The 17,908-nt window shown below is 45.7% G+C and overlaps 1 protein-coding gene across 1 annotated transcript in view; it reads left to right on the top strand.

Moving 5' to 3' along the window:
- The window catches only part of MAP1B (microtubule associated protein 1B), a 96,055-nt gene that overhangs the window by 51,400 nt on the left and 26,747 nt on the right, over window positions 1-17,908 (top strand). Inside the window, exon 3 of the mRNA XM_077759969.1 lies at window positions 17,621-17,703. The gene's annotated coding sequence lies outside the window, so the exon portion shown is untranslated. The remainder of the gene's footprint in view (window positions 1-17,620; window positions 17,704-17,908) is intronic.

The raw sequence follows: 17,908 nt of genomic DNA, 5'->3' as shown, positions 1-17,908 counted from the left end.
AGGACCTTTGATGTCACGTGAGATGACACCGCTTAATGGATGATACCACAGCTTCTGTCTGCTGTGTGAGAGCAGGTATGGGAAGGAGACATCCCCATCACACAGCGGTGGGGCCAGGAGGGCTTATGGGAGTGTCCTTAGTCTCTGCAGTGGCCCCTTTAGAAAGAAAAAGCTTAGGCTCCGAGATACCCGTGCTTGACTCTGGCCTCTGCCATGATCTTGCTCTGTGAATCAGGACAAGTCACTTAGCCTTCCTGAAACCTAATACTTGGAAAACAGGGATTTGGAATAGACTTGTCCAGATTCCCATTTCTATAAACCCGAGTTACTGGCTAGGAGCCCCCCGCCTCCCCCACTGGACTGCATCACCCTGCCCTGGAGGGCTTGTTTCCCAGATCTTGGAGTCTCCCTGCTCTATGCCTTCTTGCTTCATTTTACCCACCAGTTTTTCGATCCCATCTAGATGCCTTCTTATATGGAAGCCTTCCGAAACCCTCCCCTATCTGCCTGGTGATCAGAATCATCACCTGGAGTTAAAAAAAAATTTTTTTTTAATGTTTATTTTTGAGACAGAGTGAGAGACAGAGTGCAAGTGGGCAGGGGAGCAGAGATAGAGGGAGACATGGAATCCAAAGCAGGCTCCAGGCTCTGAGCTGTCAGCACAGAGCCCGACGCTCTGCTAGAACTCACAGATCATGAGATCATGACCTGAGCCAAAGTCGGATGCTCATCTGACTGAGCCACTTAGGCGCCCCTCATCACCTGGAGTTTTAAACTCACAGATGTCACCCTGACTCCAAGGATTCTGATTTACCAGGTCTAGATCAGGACCAGTCATACGTAGTTTTAACAAGCATTCCATGTACTTCCGGTGGTCAGCCAGAGTCAGGAGCCACCATTCTAGAACTGCTAGTTCCAGCTAGTTCCAGGTGAACCATTAGCTCTTAGCTTCCCGTCTGTCTCCACAGGGGGTGCCTTATTACCTCATGAGATAACTGACCCCATTCATCCAGTCTTTGGAAATGTGCCTCGACTGTAAAGTGCTTTAAATTATCAGTTGATTGGACTTAAAACCCATATTTGTAAGTAAAATACAGTCATTTATTTAATGACTACATTCAGTCAGTTACCTATTTTTAACAACTTGTTCCTGGGTATTTATGAACAGGTAGAATCATAGCTTGTGTGGCTATTTAAAAATAAATAGCAGCTATTTAAAAATATCTAACTGTAACTTTTAGTCTGAATCAACCTCTATTCCTTTCTGCCCCATTTGCAAAGCCTCTTTACAACTGGTCTATGTCTGTCATTCAATCAATATTACTATGTTCTTTAAAAAAAAACTTGAACTACAATTTCAGTAAGGGAGGCTCTTTCACACGGTCCTCTCCACTCACGAATACTAAATAAATGCCCAAGCATCCATCTGTTAGAAAGCACTGGATTCCATCTTGAAATCTGATCTCTGACATCAGACTGGGCCTCCATGCTAACTGCGTGGAGAAGCCCCGTGTGGCGTGAGTGGTGGTAGGAAGTGAGTGCCAGCTGCTCTGGGATGGGCACTTGGGGAAGACTTACCCAAGGTGCCGCTGTGTCTCCAGGACCTGAAGGAACAATGGGAGGCAGTCAAGTAAGTGGGAGGGGACAAGTATTCCAGACAGAGGGAACAGCATAGGCAAAACCCCAGAAAGACCATATAGAACAGACTGAAACATCCTAGCCGTGCTTTGCATCGCTAACTTAAAAGTGGAATAATTTATGAGGCATGTCTCAGCTCTTTAAGTGTCAGAATTTTTCTTTTCTTTTTTTAACTNCACAGAAATGCCAAAACGTAGACATTACGAAAAAAGAGAGGGAACAAAGGGAAACGGGATCCGAGTTTGCAAGATGGCTGCGTATTCTGCTCGGTCAGCACCTGTCTCTTCTGTGCAAGTTGTACAGAAAATCAGTAAGCAGAAGGGTGTGCTCGTCTCCGTGTGGTGTTTTCTGCAGCATCTGTTCCGCAGTCGGAAATTTGTCAGTTGGATTTCTTTAACCCTGGCAAAAATTCCACCCGTGGTGAAAAAGGCAAGTTGGCGAGATGAATTCCTAGAGAAGTTACCATAACTTCCAGAAAATATGAGCTGGTTCTCTCTTTATGACTTCGCTGGACAAGACACCTCTCCGTATAGATTATAAGACTCAGATGCAACCTTGAGAGGGGGAGGGCCCACAGTTGAGCCCACTTAAATTAATTACCCATTAATAGGAAAGACTCACTCAGAATATTTTTTTGCCTATAGGGTTCACAAAGATACCCTTGGGCAACTGTTGTTCTTTAAATCAAATAAAAACAGGCCAACATCTTAAAATAATGGTTTCTCTGATGAAGCTTATCAAAGTGCATAGGTATTTTATATTGGAAAGAAAAATGGGCTAGGGAAGAAAAAAAATTTTTTTCACACCTAACATCAAAATTCCAAAGATTGAAGTATTGGTGAATGGACTTCTTTTTTTTTTTTAAATTTTTTGTAATGTTTTATTTATTTTTGAAAGAGAGAGAGAGAGAGAGACAGCGTGAACGGGAGGGCCAGAGAGAGAGGGAGACACAGAATCCGAAGACAGGTTCCAGGCTCTGAGCTAGCCGTCAGCACAGAGCCCGACCTGACGCGGGGCTCGAAGCCATGTTCCGTGAGATCATGACCTGAGCTGAAGTCAGACGCTTAATCACCTGAGCCACACAGGCACCCCAGTAAATGGACTTCTTATCTTTACTGTAAGAACCCTTAATTTTTTAGAATAAGTAAAAGATGTAATTTATTATTTTTTAAGTTCTTTTTTAAGTTTTTTAAAAAATTTATTCTGAGAGAGAGAGAGATAGAAAGCAAGTGGGGGAGGGACATAGAACGAGGGAGACAGAATCCCAAATAGGCTCTGCGATGTCAGCGTAGAGCCCAGTGCGGGTCTCGAATTCATGGACCGTGAGATCATGACCTGAACTGAGATGAAGAGTTGGACGCTTAACTGACCGAGCCACTCAGGCACCCCAAGAAGTAATTTATTCTTTAAAGCAATTTTATAGAAATGAGACATTTAGGAAATTTCATAATGCATTTTACTGGGTATGAACAAAGGGTGATACAGATATTTTCCAGAACACTACAGAAAACACGTTAAAGCATCAGCTTATATCCTTTAAAGGAAAAACGTGACATAAATTTGAGCTTCTTTTCCAGATGTTTTAAAATTCCCATGAAACTTTTAAAACGAAACATTTAGCGACGGTACCCAAAAGATACTGAATATATAGTCAGATGCCAGTGGGGGGAAACCTCTATTTTATATATGAAACTTCTTTTCTCATCCTTTTTGTTTTGTTTTCTTTTTTAATGTTTATTTTTGAGAGTTAGAGAGAGAGAGTGAGAGTGTGTGAGCTGGAGAGGGGAGAGAGATGGGGACACAGAATTTGAAGTGAGCTCCAGGCTCGGAGCTGTCAGCACAGAGCCCGATTCAGGGCTTTAACTCACAAACTGCGAGATCATGACCTGAGTCGAAGTTGGACGCTTCGCCAGCTGAGCCGCCCAGGTACCCCTCACATCCATTTTCTATCCTTGTCTGAGGGCAGATTCCTTTTGCAAGAGAAAGTGCATTCTGTTTACTTGGAGCTGACATTCATTTAGGAAGCTGCTTCCAGAACCACATCCAGAACCTGATCCGGAATAGTCCTCTGCAAGAGGAAGCCTTTACAGGTCCTGGTACCTCTTCACTGAAAAAGGTCAGACTTTAAAGGGAGGATCACATTGATTTGCCTGGAGTACGATGAAAAATGGTCCCCCCTCCTTTTCTTTAATGTTTATTTATTTTTGAGAGAGAGACAGTGCACATGCACAAGTGGGGAAAGAGCAGAGAGAGAGAGGGAAACACAGAATCTGAAGCAGGCTCTAGGCTCTGAGCTGTCAGCACAGAGCCCAACGCTGGGCTCGAACCTACCAACTATGAGATCATGACCTGGGCTGAAACTGTATGCTTAACCGATTGAGCCACCCAGGTGCCCAAAATGGTCCCTTTTTTTCTGTGTAGTTTGCATAATAACCGGACTCCGGTAAACCCACTGGTACCTGCCTCTCCATATAAGATAAACCTGTACTGAATTCCAAAAGCCAGACTGGGGAGAGTGCCGGGAATCGTCTAGTACAATTTTGCATCCCTGATCATGATCGTCACTAGGCCCTGGCTTTCTGCACTTGCACTCCAACCTTGTAGTTAGGAATATATTCTAGCCTCATAGGAAAAATGCCAAAACCTTCAACCTGACCCAGGACCTACGTCACCATTTCCTAGGTGTCGGGGTCCATTTGTCCTTGAAGGAGCTGGGAATCAGGAACAGGTTAGGTTCTTCTGTCCTTGGACCACTGACCTCAAAGGACAGGTCAAGCACTGCCCACCACCCCCTCTCCGGTTCCCATCGCTGTGCAGCTCACACCGGTCCTCAAGGCCCCGAGCCAATGATGACTCAGGTGTGCTCGGCTTCTGCCTTTCCAACCCTTAATTCTGAATCCTTGCCTTTTCTTGATATCTGAGTTTACTGAGTGAGTAGTGCCTTCTACAGCCTTTGTGTGCCTGTCTCATCTTTGTAGCTTCTCCCGGATCAGCATCTCTCCAAAACAGTTGGGAAAGTGTTCAGTGCAGAATCAGATGCTCTTTCTTTCAGCTATACTCTGGAGCTCCAGCAGAGGACACACTCTGGAGTCAGAGTCAATCCCTTCTTCTCTAGAGCTGACTTACCCGGCAGCATTTATACTGGGACAAAATGTACTCTCAATGTACACTTTTTTATTTGTGAAAGAGCAAAGAGTAGTACATCATAAAAGTTTCCTTAGCATGTATATAGATAATTGCATTATACTCCAGTAGAGAACAATGCAAGATAGGAATGTAGAAAGTGATTTTATGTTTGCTAATTTTCTTAGGAAAACCTGTTATTTCTCATGGAAATTAAAATGTGGAGATTTTCTGAGAAGCAGGTTTTTCTGACGTCCTCAGTTTCTCTGCTTTCTTCTCTGAACTCATTCTAACGTGGAATTTTAGTCTTTGTTGAAAGGAGATAGAAGATGGTAGAATTTACTTGACTGCCTGTCTGAATCAGTTCTGCGTGGCAGGTTTTGGACCTTTATCCCCAGGAAAGCTATGTCTATTGGTTCAGAAGACATTTATCAATGCCTTGAAAATTCCCTGTTGCCAGATTTTATTGAATTGTGTCAGAAACAAATCTCTGCTTGTTAAGTAAATATTAACTAAATACGTGGCCCTGAATTTATTCCGTGTTTCCTATATCAGATTTTCCCGGATCTGCAGATAGAGTCGTTCAGCTACAATCTTCCAGAGAAAGTCAAGTGTGGCATGGGACATGTGGGAGTGCCCTTTCCTTGTAGTTGAATATAAAGTCAAAATGAAATCTTCCTCATGATGCACTATTTCAATATTTTTTAGGTATCATGGGGGTGGCTGAATGACCAGAGGCAAATTCAGCGTACTTGTGGGAAAAAACCAGACAACTCTTGACACTTTGGGACATTTAGGGGCCCTAATCATACAAAAAGAACTAGACAGTGCTTCCTTTTTATTTACGTAGGGCAGTGAGCTTTCTACGAATGGTGACTCGGGTGTATATTTTCCAGTTCCTGAAAGGTACATCACCTGCCTTACTAATTTCTTTTTTTGTAAAATGTTTTAATGTTTATTTTTGAGACACGGAGACAGAGCACGAGTGGGGGAGGGGCAGAGAGGGAGGGATACGGAGGCTCTGAAGCAGGCTCCAGGCTCTGAGCTGTCAGCATAGAGCCTGATGCGGGGTTCAAACTCGTGGACTGCAAGATCATGACCTAAGCCGAAGTCAGCCTTTTAAACACCTGAGCCACCCGGGCGCCCCTTGGCTTACTCATTTCCAAAGGCTGAATTTCAGTCTACATGATTATATTAAATCCTATTCAGAAATTGCATTGCTGGTGTGTGCAGTGATGGGTATCTGTGTTTTTAGTTGTCTTGTTTTGAAAAAGACCATCAATACCTGAATGCCTCAGAGTGGAATGCCTGATCCGGGTTCTCTTGAGATTTACATGAAAATTGCCAACTTGACAAGAAGTCCAAATGAGATATTGCACATGATTTTCACAAGCGTGTGAAAGCATTTTGTTAATGAAGATATTCTAATTTTACTGGATGCCGTAGCTCTTCTAGAGTTATGTGATGTAGGGACCATTAACCACCATGAGAATTTTGAGGGAAGAGACAGCTCTAGGAGTTGAAGTGGACAGGAGATATTCCCAGAGGAAATAAGATGTGAGCTGGGTCTGCAAGAGATTGATTAGATTTAGGTAGTATGAGGCCTTACTTTATGACATAGTAAATAGTGTCATCAAACAACACCCTTTATTTAAAGCAGCCTTTAAGCCAACTCTCCCACTGGGGTAAAAAATAAATGCAGTGACCGCTTGGCATGAGTATCTGATATACTGAAAATTTCAATTACTTAGGGCAAATTAAGTGAATACATAGACATTGTAAATTACTGGTTTATTTCATGTAAACTTTTAACAGGATAACTCACTGAAATTAAATGCTATGAGGTGAAATGAAGAAACTGAGCAGCTGAGTTCAAAGTCAAGGTCCTACATCCTGCTTATCAATGTATGATTCCACATGAGACCTGAGTCAGTAGTGAGCTGGGTTCCATACCCCCCTCCCTTCTAAAAATAAGAAATCGTATTAAAGCCAGTAAGAAGGCATGAACTCTGTGTATGATGTTAAGAGAATACTGAACTAGTTCATGTAACTGTTCCCTTTGCTCTTCTAATCAATATTTTACTGCTAAGAAGTAGGGTTTGGGTTTGGTTGAGAGAGAAGGGGTGAGAAGTGAAGGGTGCAGCTGGAGAAAGTTCTTCTGATAAAATTTTCCTGCCTCTGGGCTCGCCCAGAGGAGCTGGATCTACCCCATATACAGGGGCTCCGAATCCCCTGTGGCAGAATCTCTGAGGAAATGCTCAGAGAGGTTCGCCTGTGAAGACCTTGTTGCATGGTCTTCTTCAGTTTTTAGTCAGTAGGGCTCAAGTATCTACCCAAGGCTTTGTGTTCAGATACCTTCTGCAGTGCTCAAAACTGGCTCTCTTCTGCCACTGCTGCCTATTAGAACAACACACAAAGAGTGGAAAAGAATAGCGTGGAAGTGACCAGGGGAGACTTACTTACTTCTCTGCTTAGACTAAGAGAAGGAGCGCAGTAAAGAGGAAAGCTTGAGCAAACATGTGGGGCCATTTGTCAGAGCACAGCAAGGGATCGAAATGTGGTAGAGATCATGAAAGACTGGCCAGGAGCCATGAGTTTAAAGAACAGACCTTTAAATATAGAGTGAGTGTGCTCTGGAGTCCGCGAAATGTGAGGCGAGCACGTGACTGAGAGAAGGTGAAGACCAGGCTCTGAGCGAAACTTCACTCTGGGTCAGTGGACAGGGCACATAACTGAGGGCAAAGAACAGGAAGTACAGGAGTCAGGGCTCTGGCCCTGGTGTGCTGTGAATGCCCCATTAGCACCAGGACAGGGAAGACCCCAGGTCACTAAGAACTGAGTGTACTTTTCTGGGCAGCCTGAGTGCTGAGCCTTGACCAGTTAACACGGACACCGTGTACAGTGGAAATATATAGGTGCCGATTCCACCAGCATGTGTGAATTAGCCATCTCTGCCTCCGCCTTCTGAACTAGGCAGTATATAAATAAATAACACTAAAACAAACAGCAAAAATCACACTTCTCTTGGCATTGAGGCTTTATGCCAAATGTTTGACGGCCAGATTTATTCATACCAGCTGGAACACAGGATGTGAGGATCCACCTTTCTGTGATCTGTCTCAGATGGTGGCGGCTGAGGCACCACATCAGCTAAGATCAGATCTCAGGTCCCTTGAGCCTCAAACTTCCAGATCAGGAACTTTTTTTTTTTTTTTTTTAATTTTTGAGACAGAGACAGAGCATGAGTGGGGGAGCGGCAGAGAGAGAGAGAGAGAGAGAGAGACAGAATCTGAAACAGGCTCCGGGCTCTGAGCTGTCAGCACAGAACCTGATGCGGGGCTCAAACCCACAAACCGTGTGATCATGACCTGAGCCGAAGTCGGATGCTTAACCGACTGAGCCACCCAGGCACCCCAGGAACTTTTTTTTTTAATGTATATTTCCGAGAGTGAGAGAGCATGAGCTGGGGGAGGGACAGAGAGAGAGGCAGACAGAGGATCTGAAGTGGGCTCCATGCCCACAGCAGAAAACCCAATACCGGGCTTGAACTCATGAGCCCTGAGATCAGGACCTGAGCTGAAGTGGGACACTCAACTGACTGAGCCATCTGGGCACTCCCCAGGTCAGGGTCTTGACCTTTAGAGGTACCTTTCTGGCCAATGAGCAGGCTTGTTGCTTTGCTCTAGCCTGAGGCTGCCGCTGGAGGTAGCATTGTCCCTTTGGGACTTTACTGGGGGAAAAATCAATTCATATTATTTCTCCTTGGCCTAGAGCTAAGAGTATCCAAGGGGTTAGATACTAAGTGTAATATGTGTTATGTCAGCTATTTATATTTTTCTTTTTCTGTTTCTTTTTCAACAGCCAGGACCAAAAGGACTTGATTTCTGGTTTTAAGGTATCTGGCTTTGAGGGTGAATAGTGTGATGATTTGGTTCTAGATAGTAACAGATGAGGGTGAAAGGTTGGCAGTTTCCCTGGATTTGATCAATGGCAGGAATTTGATGGCAAATTAAATGTCAGATCAAAGTGTCAGATGATACCTAGAATCAATACTTACAGGGAAAAGTTTGAGCTTTTAATGATCACATTTGCTCCCAAGGGAAATAATTCTAGCACTGTGTTCAGACATTAGGATAGGAATACATTAAACTCTGTGTGAGGATGACTTTAAATAAGATCACTTACTACATTGTTATTGATCAGTACCATATTCTCAAAGAAGGGGCCACAGAATGATCAGAATCCTCTGAAAGACGGCAGAAATACAGAGTCCCAGGCCCCACCCCTGCCTTCTGAACCAGACTGCCTGAGAGTGGGCCATGCAGATCTGCATTTTTATTGAGTTCCTCCGATGATCCTGGGGCATATTACACTCTGAGAACTGCCAGCCTACAGTCTTTGCTCTACCAGGCAGAAGTGTCCCAGACAGAAAATAAGCCATTCCCACCAGCTAAGTGATGTGATGCTGCTGTGGATATGTAGCCTGTGGTGTGTTTTGGGTTGAGTCTGAAAGGCACCTATGAGGTGTTAATTGGCTTTTTTAAGGTCTTTGGATATTCTGCGTCTCCTCTCTGCAGAGGTGGATAAAGTTTGCAAATCAAGATGGCACTGAAGGTATAGGTCACCTCGGGGGGCTGGGGCTGAAGGAGAGGAGAGAAGGCAGTGGTACCATCACTTCCCTTGTGCTCTTTCTCCATCACCTTCATGGGCTTTTTGCTGCTTTTGTCCGACCGCCCTTTGTGTAGTGGCATTTCTCAAGACTTCGCAGCAAAAGGCTCTCCACATTCTCTAAGAGCATCATCACCTAAAAATACACTGATGCCTCCCAGATCTGGTCCACACTGTTGCCGCAGCCTCACATCCACATTTCTGCCTGCTTGTTGGACAGAACTACCAGAATCTCCCACAGGGACCTCAAAGGCAGAGGGCCCCGAATCAAACTGACTGTCATCTGTCTTCTGTCCTCCCTTTAAAATGTCTTATTAGCTAAGAGCCTGTGTCAGGACACCGACCACTGGGTTTCCATCCTGGTTACACTGTGTATTCCCATGGACTGTCGCGTAATTGCCCAGTGCCTCATTTTCCTCACCTATAAATTGGGAATAGGGCTGTCCTTATAGGATAAGTGTACAGATTCAATGCAACAATGCGACATAAAGAACTTAGGTCATTGTCTGACCCAGGGCAGGTATTCAATACCTCTTATCTATTTTCATTATTCATTCCTTTATCAAATATTGATTGAGCTCCTGCTGTATATCAGATACTACTTCTGACTTCTGCTTCCCACATGAGACAGTGTCAAAACTCGAAGTGTCCCCATTAAACTATCTTCCCTTCAGGCTAGGGCTAGCATCCCATCCATGTTTTAATCTCAATGCTGGTTTATGTAGGGAGTACTAATTTGCCCAAATTGAACTCTAGAAAACTGTGTCCTCTAAATAATTCACAGTATCTTAAGTAGGGAATACAGCATCTCTTACAAAGACCAGGAGAAGACCAGTGAGATTAAAAAACATTCTCTGAAACCTACTCTGATCTCAAGAAGGCGAGGTCTAATTGTTGAACCACAGGAAAGTGCCATTTTTGAGCTGACATGAGGCAGAGAATCGGCAATCACAGGGTTTAACCTAATGGTTGGCAGGTATCTGGCACATGGCAGGTGTCTCTCGAAACAAAAAGAATTCCCAGAACTATATCCCACATGCAGGGAGTATTCTCTAATGTACCAGGAAAAATGTATCTCGGACATATCTTAATATTATTTTTTAATTTTTTAAATGTTTTATTTATTTATTTTTTTTAAAGAAAAAGTGAGCGAGCAGGGGAGGGGCAGAGAGAGAGGGAGACGGAATCCCAAGCAGCCTCCGCACTGTCAGCACAGAGCAAGAAGAGATAAGTCCAGGAAATGTTGAGGAAAACTGGTATATTCTCAGATTCTGTAATAACTAAATTCTGTGTCACACAAAAGATGTCGAAGGTAAAATCTTTAAAAAGCTGTCTAATTCCCAATGATCAACGTATTTAAATTAAAAGCAGTTATTTGTGAAGTCTCCTGGACGTGTTTATAATGGAATTCAAGTTCTTATTCTCTTAAAAAAAAGCAAACACTGAACATTCGGAGGGCAATGTGACCTGCAGGAACATACATCAGAGATGAAACAGAAGTAGAAACAAACACGTTTACTTCCAACAGAAAAGAACCGCCATTTCCAGGAATATCAGGGGAAAGGTGGCAGAGAACTGGGCTCCGATTGTGCAGCCGAAACAAAGAGGGAGTGAGTCTCAGGGTGCGTGTGGGAGGCCAGTGTGCCTGCCGAGTGGCGAGGGAGTCAGCAGCCACTGGCTGACCAGTGACTGACCCAGGCTGTGTGTTCAAAGGAGAGTCTTGGCGTCACAACTTGAAAACCTTTCTTTTGGACAGAGGTGGGTCGCAAGGGGGACGAGGCTGAGAGCTGCATGAGCTGACAGAAGGGAATGATGAATGAGTTGATTTTGATGCGTGAAGGCCCCTGGGAAATCAGACTCCTTCCAACGTTAGGGGTTTCACTTCCCTGGGGAGTGAAGATGTGTAGCCTCCTGGGGGGGGGGTTGGCTTTCCGTGTTCTGTGCTGAGACTGTTGGTCTTTGGGGAGCGTGTAATCAGGAGGCACCAAGCCTCCTAGCACCTCTGTTTTTCTAAAGGCGTCTCAGTGGCAGGAGCCAGGAGCCAGGAACTGAGCTGTCTAGCCTCCCTCGTGGTCACATTCTCCCTCATGTCTGAGGGGATGTCTTCCTCATTCCAGGGAATGCGGGGGAGGCTTCTGTTTGGTCAGACTCCTCAGCCCTCTTGTATCCAGCTCTGAGCCCTCATGCTGGGGCACCTGGGAAAGACATGGCCGCTTGTGGCCTCAGAGAAGCACCATGACCATGTAACCCATGTCCATCCACTTTTCTCTCTTTCTGTTTTTCTAACTTAGACATGATGAGGTGGGACAGAGGGAGAACCAACAAAAGCTGCTGGGAAGGGGCCTCTGCTGCTTGGAGGCTTCCTGCCTTGCCTCCCTCTGAGAAGGGAGCCTAGGAGCCATCTTCCCACCAGGGCCGGGGGTTAGCTGCAAAGGATGGAGGGGGAGAGAATTCACAAGACTTTTGCTGATGCAGGCGTCTCACCTCCCTCCATACCAGCTCTCTCTCTCTTCAAACTTGCCCCATCTCTTAGCATATTTGTTTTGCATTATCGTGTGGATGTTATTCCAAATAAAAAGCTGTTATTAAAAGCTGCTGGCAGACCCATTGGGAAATAATTTTTAGTTCCTGCGCTGAGTACCTTTCATTTCTTGATTTCATCCGTTTAGCTAAACTTTACCCTGGGGAGTGTTTTCTGCTCGTGGGGGTTGGAGGCGAGGTTTCCTCTTCGAAAATCCACTTTGGTGGGGAGGTAGAGGAGGAGAAGTCATTGCTTTTATTTTCTCTTTCCTTCCTGCCTCCCTCCTTTCCTTCTTTCTTTTCTCCCTCCAATGAAAACAGACTTCAACATCAAGACATTCTGTGCCTGTGGCCTTTTCATCATCTCCCAGCCGTTACTTTTGGCTAAATAATCCCAACCCTTTACCCCAGGCTTTCCCTTGCTAACTCTAGAATCTTCTTTAACCCTCCCTAAGCTTTCGCTTCTTCAAATTGGAAGTTTTTCTAGTGCTGAATCACAATGTCAAATTCCGTTTCCAAAAAGAATCCCCTCTGGTTTTCACCTGGGGATGGGGCAGGAGGAATGGGAGGGGGGTGACGATGGGGAACGACGGGCAGAGGTGGGTGGGCATGAGGGCTCTTCGCCTCCCCGGAGCCCTTGGCCATGACTCTCTATCCTGGTCACCAGTGCATCCGTATCAGTGAGTCATGACCCTCCTCATCTGCTTCCTGAAGATCATACTGAATAGATACCGAGGCTTTCTTTATTCTTCGACTTCCATTTCTAGAGGATGCTTGCAAAGTGTTCATTTTTCAGGAAAAGGAAGTGGTAGAATTAAAGTTCTGGGTTGTTATCACTAATGGAGATGGAAATTAAATGTTCAGTCTCAAGACATACAGAGCGATTGCCCTCTTATGGGCGATCTGAAAGGTTTCAACATTGCTAGTTGTTGTTTTCCTCAGGGGCTCCCCTCCTCCCCTTAGTGCTTCTCTGACTTTGGACCTGGCATTCTCTTCCTTGCGCCAGACTCTTTCATTAAGCAGCTGCCCATCTGGGCTGAGCCTGTTGGACATCTTGCTCTGGCCCCAGCTGGGATGGTGTCACTCCTAGGCCACTGTGTTCTAGGACCGATGTGTGGGATGTGTACGGGAGAGAAGGCTCAGCTGGGTGCAAGAGAGAAGGTTCCAAGTCTCCTGGGGATTGGTGGGTAGTGGGTATCCGTGAATTCTGTTATGGTCAGCCTCTTCAGAAACCAGGAAGGGGCCTCTGTGTGTGTGTGTGTGTGTGTGTGTGTGTGTTTAGATGGATATTAAACTCTGTGGAGAAGAGACCGTAAGCATCCTACAAATTATATACCTGGAGAATAATATTTTGCTTTCAGAGATTTCCGAGTCCCCTGGATATAGTAAACCGTAAACCACTAAAATAGCCCAAACCTGAAAAACGCATAGATTGAAATAATCTGCCAGACTTGGAGTGACCGAATCAAGTCCCAGCAATAACTGAAAATTACAGGCTTATGTGAGTCTCAAAGATAGCCTTTGGGAGTGTGCAGACAGAGGTCTCATTGTCTGCAAGGACCCTGCTGCTTCAGGGGTCCCCCGGGCCATCCTCTTTTGATTTTACAGACTTCTTTTTTGTCACACAACAGTCCCTGCCCCATTCACCCCAGGATCGAGCCCTCACAATTACAGTGAATTTTGTGGGGAAGCCCTCAAAAGGCTTTTTCTTATCAAAGCAACAAGCGACACAGTCGTTCGATCTCAAGCCCCTGCTTTTGCTTCCCTCCGACCAATGCTGAGGAGAGCTAACTATTCATGGGGGCTGCCTAATGGTTTGGCTGCGAGCGGCTTCTGGGAATGCAGACTATAATGGTGGAGAGAGAGAGAGAGAGAGAGAGAGAGAGAGAGAGGCCACTACCAGGTTGTCTTTCTTTCCTGGGAACTTCTTTTCTGAAGCAATTGAATGAGACCTTTGCAGGCGAGGGTGGTGGCCTCTCCTTCAGAATGCCTGGCCTGTTTCCCAGTGTGAAACATTCCCCAAATATGCAAGTTTGCAAGCCTCCCGGGCGGCAGCCACTGGGGAGAGCTGGCGTTCCACCGGGATGCAGGGGCGGGGGCACAGGGCTCCAGCCCCTCCGGCAGCCCCTGCGCTCGCCAGATGCCAGGAAGGCCCAGCCCCTGGTTACATCGTCTAGGGAAAGAATCTGTCCAACAGCCTGGCTGTGACAAGACCTTGAAGGCTCTCTCTCTCTCTCTCTCTCTCTCTCTAAATCCCCTCCTTCATTCAAATCCAATCCTATAAAAAGGCTTTTGTTGAAGGAGCAGCCATGACATCTTGGTGCACGTCTGTGTCACTGCTCTCAGTCTTTCCAAAGATGGACAGAAAGAGCGTCGTTAGTTGAATTCCCGAGCAAACAGGTCTGAAAAGTCACTTGGAGGGAGTAGAGGTAAACGACGGCGTCACATGGCATTTGTTGTGTCTGCAAGTGAGGAAGCCAACGAGGAAGGGAGCTTCTCCTGGATGGTAAGAAGCCCTCAGCCAGGGAGCGCCTGGCCAGCAGTGTCCTTGCTGTGTGTCTGGGGAAGGACCTGCTTGAGCAGGCGAAGCTCGGGCTGCACTGGGCTGTGGTTGTTTAGATGTGGATTTGGAAGCTGTGGTTAGCAGAGTTGGGCACTGTGTAGATCCCTTAGGCAAGAAAGGGGCTCTGGTTCCTTTACGAGCTCTTGGGGAGGAAGCCACTTGGGTATACCTTGCTCAAGCCTCCCTTTGTGGGTTCCTACAGGATAGAGCCGGGACCACTGTCCAACCGCAGCACTGTCTTCCTGCGGGCGGCTTTGTGTGTCGGAAATCGTCACCTCAAAACTTGATCAAGGAAATGACCATTCGTTTCTCCTTGGTCTTAAGCGTTTGCTTAATTTCATCTCAACTTTGTGCCTTTGAACCTCCCAGTCTTTGTTTCAAGGAGGCGACTGATGAAAGGACCTAGAAAGGGGGTGGTTTTCTGGGTTTCGCTGATTGTCATTTTATCGTTTGCTTATTCAACTTGATGTTCTTTTGCTTTAGCGTTAAGTGCATATGGCTCTCCAAAGCAAAAACAACCAAGCCAAAAAACCAATGCCCAACAAATTAAAGATTTTGGCATTCGTTATAAACATTCTTTCCCATGGCTTAAAGTATTTTTCTTGAAGCCCAGTCCTTCACCTGCTCAAACCATGTGCCATTATTCTGTTTTGGGGTTTCTTCATTTTCAGGCACTTCAAGTAAAATGCCACACGCTTTTTTTTCCATCCTCTTTTTTTGTGTGGGTACTCGACCACCTTTGGGTTTTGTTTTTTTTTTTTGTTTTTTTTTTTTGCTTTTTGCCAGTAATCTGTGAATGCTTTCTGGCTTCTGGCTTCTTGTAGCACATCCCCGCCATGACTTTGGCTTTTCCCCTAGCCCTCTCTTGGTATTTATTGTCTGCATGCCTGTTTTTCCAAATCCTGCTTCCAGTTACCACCCCCACAGGGCGGTGTAGCTGGGGGCTATACAGCCAGGCGCCCCGCGTCCAGGTCCTCACTCCAACACTTCCCAGGTGCGTGACCTGGAGCTAGTTAGTGCTCCTTTGCAGACTTCCTTGTCCTCTGCAGTAAAAGGGGACAGTCACAGTACCTCTGTCGTAGAGCGCTCCAGGCGATTAAATGAATTAGTACTGGTGAGGTGTTTAGAACCGTGACTGACATCATTATTGTTTAGCTTGGGCTTCCTCCATTTCTACTGTAGGGGTTATTGGGGAATATTAGTTCTTGGGAAAGAAGACAATGGAGGAGAATGGGTTTGATGATGTGATGGTGGTACTTCAGCCTGTTGTTTCTAGAGTACTTCTGGTCCTTCCTGATATAAAGGAAGAAAAGCCCGGCACTCCCTAGACTGGTTTCTTGACATACAATTCACAGGTCATACAGTTCATCCATTTAAAGCTTACTGTTCAGCAGTTTTGGGTGTATTATTCATTTTGTTTCAGTTTGGGTAAAACATATGTAAACCACAAAATTTTCCAGCTTAGCCATTTTTAAATGTACAGTTCAGTGGCACTAGTCACTTTTTATAATGTTGCACGACATCACCTCTATTTCCGAAGCTTTTTCATCACCCCAAAGAGAAACTCTGTGCCTATTAAGTAGTAACTCCCCATTCCTTCTCCCCCAACTTCTGGTAGCCTCTGATCGATTCTCTGACTCTCTGAATTAACCTATTCTAGCTATTTCATGTAAGTGGAATCGTACAGTATTTGTCCTTTTGTGTCTAGCTTACTTCATTCAGCATACTTATTTCAAGGTTCATCCATGTTGTTGCACACATTGGAACTCCGTTCCTTTTTATGCCCAAGTAATATTCCAGTGCATGGACGTACCAGTTTTTGTTTGTCCAGTCATCCACAGGTGAACATTTGGGTTGTCTCCACCTTTTGGTTCTTGTAATACTGCTGCAGTAGACACTGGCATACAACTATCTGTTCGAGTCCCTGCTTTCAATCTACCTAGGAGTGGAATCGCTGGATTGTACAGTAATTCTATTTTAGCTTTTAAAAGAACTGCCCAGCTATTTTTTCTGGAAAGCGGTTCTTTTTGGTCATTCTCTATTCTTGTATTCCTCTCCTTTGGTGTTTATTTCCCCCAGATTTTACTCCATTCTGTCTTGTCACCCAAGTTTCCTTACACTTCCCAAGCAGGAGACGTATTCTTGTCTACCCTCCAACCACGTGTCTCCCCTCCATGTGTCTGGGGGAACACCACTCTTTTCTCTTCCTTATCAGCTAGTAGAGCATAAATCGCCCACTGTGGCCACACATCCACCTGGTCACTTTTTGTGTAATCAATTGTCCGTGGAAGGAGACTGTACGTAGAAGGTCATCTACAGGCCTCCGTCTACTTCGAATAGAGGTGGTTTGCAACACCCAGATACCCCTAAAACCTTAAGGCGTGGGAAATCCGTGATGTGGAGCCAGAGGCCCTGCAGGATTCCGGCCCTCCTTAGACAAGCTCCTTCGCTCCTGCAAACCTTGCTTTGTTTTTCTCCATCACCTTTGCTTATCTTTATGGGCAGTTTGGCCACTCTATCCGGCTGGAGAGTTGTTCTCCACTCTTCATTTGCTCACAGTTTCCCCATTTTTCTATGAGCAAGTGAATTAATTAGCGAATACTCCAACAGCCTGTAAGCCTGCCTCAGACAGCCATTCTGGTCGTTGGGTAATTGTTAGCTGGGGTTTCTGGATGTCATTCATCTCACAATCGGGCTCCTAATTAATCTCTGCACCATTCTCACCAGAAGAAAGGCTGATGCGGAGAAACATCCCCAATTACCATGAGAAAGGAAATGTCAAGAGCCCCGTTGAGTTTTCCTGGCATCCACCCCTCGTCTCAGATGAAAAAAACGGCCATTAACGCGCTGAGGCAGCCTGGCGGGCAACCCTGAAAACTGGAGGGTTGTGCGAGCATGAGGAGCCCCAGACACCCGGACCCAACTCGGGGAGGAACCTGCGGGGTCCGTGCTTGTGTGTAGGAACACCGACTGTGTTTCCCAAGATAGCGTGGAGAATCCCGGGGCTGCGTGCCCAGGAGAGCCTCTGCTGTCTCTGCAGCCAGCGGGGCAGTTTTAATCTGGAAAAGCTAAAGGTCTCCTCTTTTGTCTGTCTTTTTGTGTTTCTAGGACAAAAGATCCTTCATCACCGAAGTGACGTTTTAGAAACAGTGGTCCTGATCAACCCTTCAGATGAAGCAGTCAGCACTGAGGTACGCATCTGGCTCTGAGGGGTCTGGGGCAGGGCCTCACCCGGTGGACAGATAGCGCCATATTGGAAAGGGCAGGGGCGGGTGGGGCAGGAAGACAAGGGAGAGAGAAATTCCTTACCCCCGGTCAGCGGCTGGCTGTCTACCTCAGCACCACACCAGACCGCCCTTCCCTAAGAGGACAAGGTGGAAGATGCTAGCTAGAACT

This window comes from Crocuta crocuta, unplaced genomic scaffold (assembly GCF_008692635.1).
Source record: "Crocuta crocuta isolate KB4526 unplaced genomic scaffold, BGI_CrCroc_1.0 scaffold503, whole genome shotgun sequence".
NCBI lineage: Eukaryota > Metazoa > Chordata > Mammalia > Carnivora > Hyaenidae > Crocuta > Crocuta crocuta.
The sequence above is the reverse complement of the archived record's forward strand: the minus strand, read 5'-3'. Positions and strand labels throughout refer to the sequence as shown.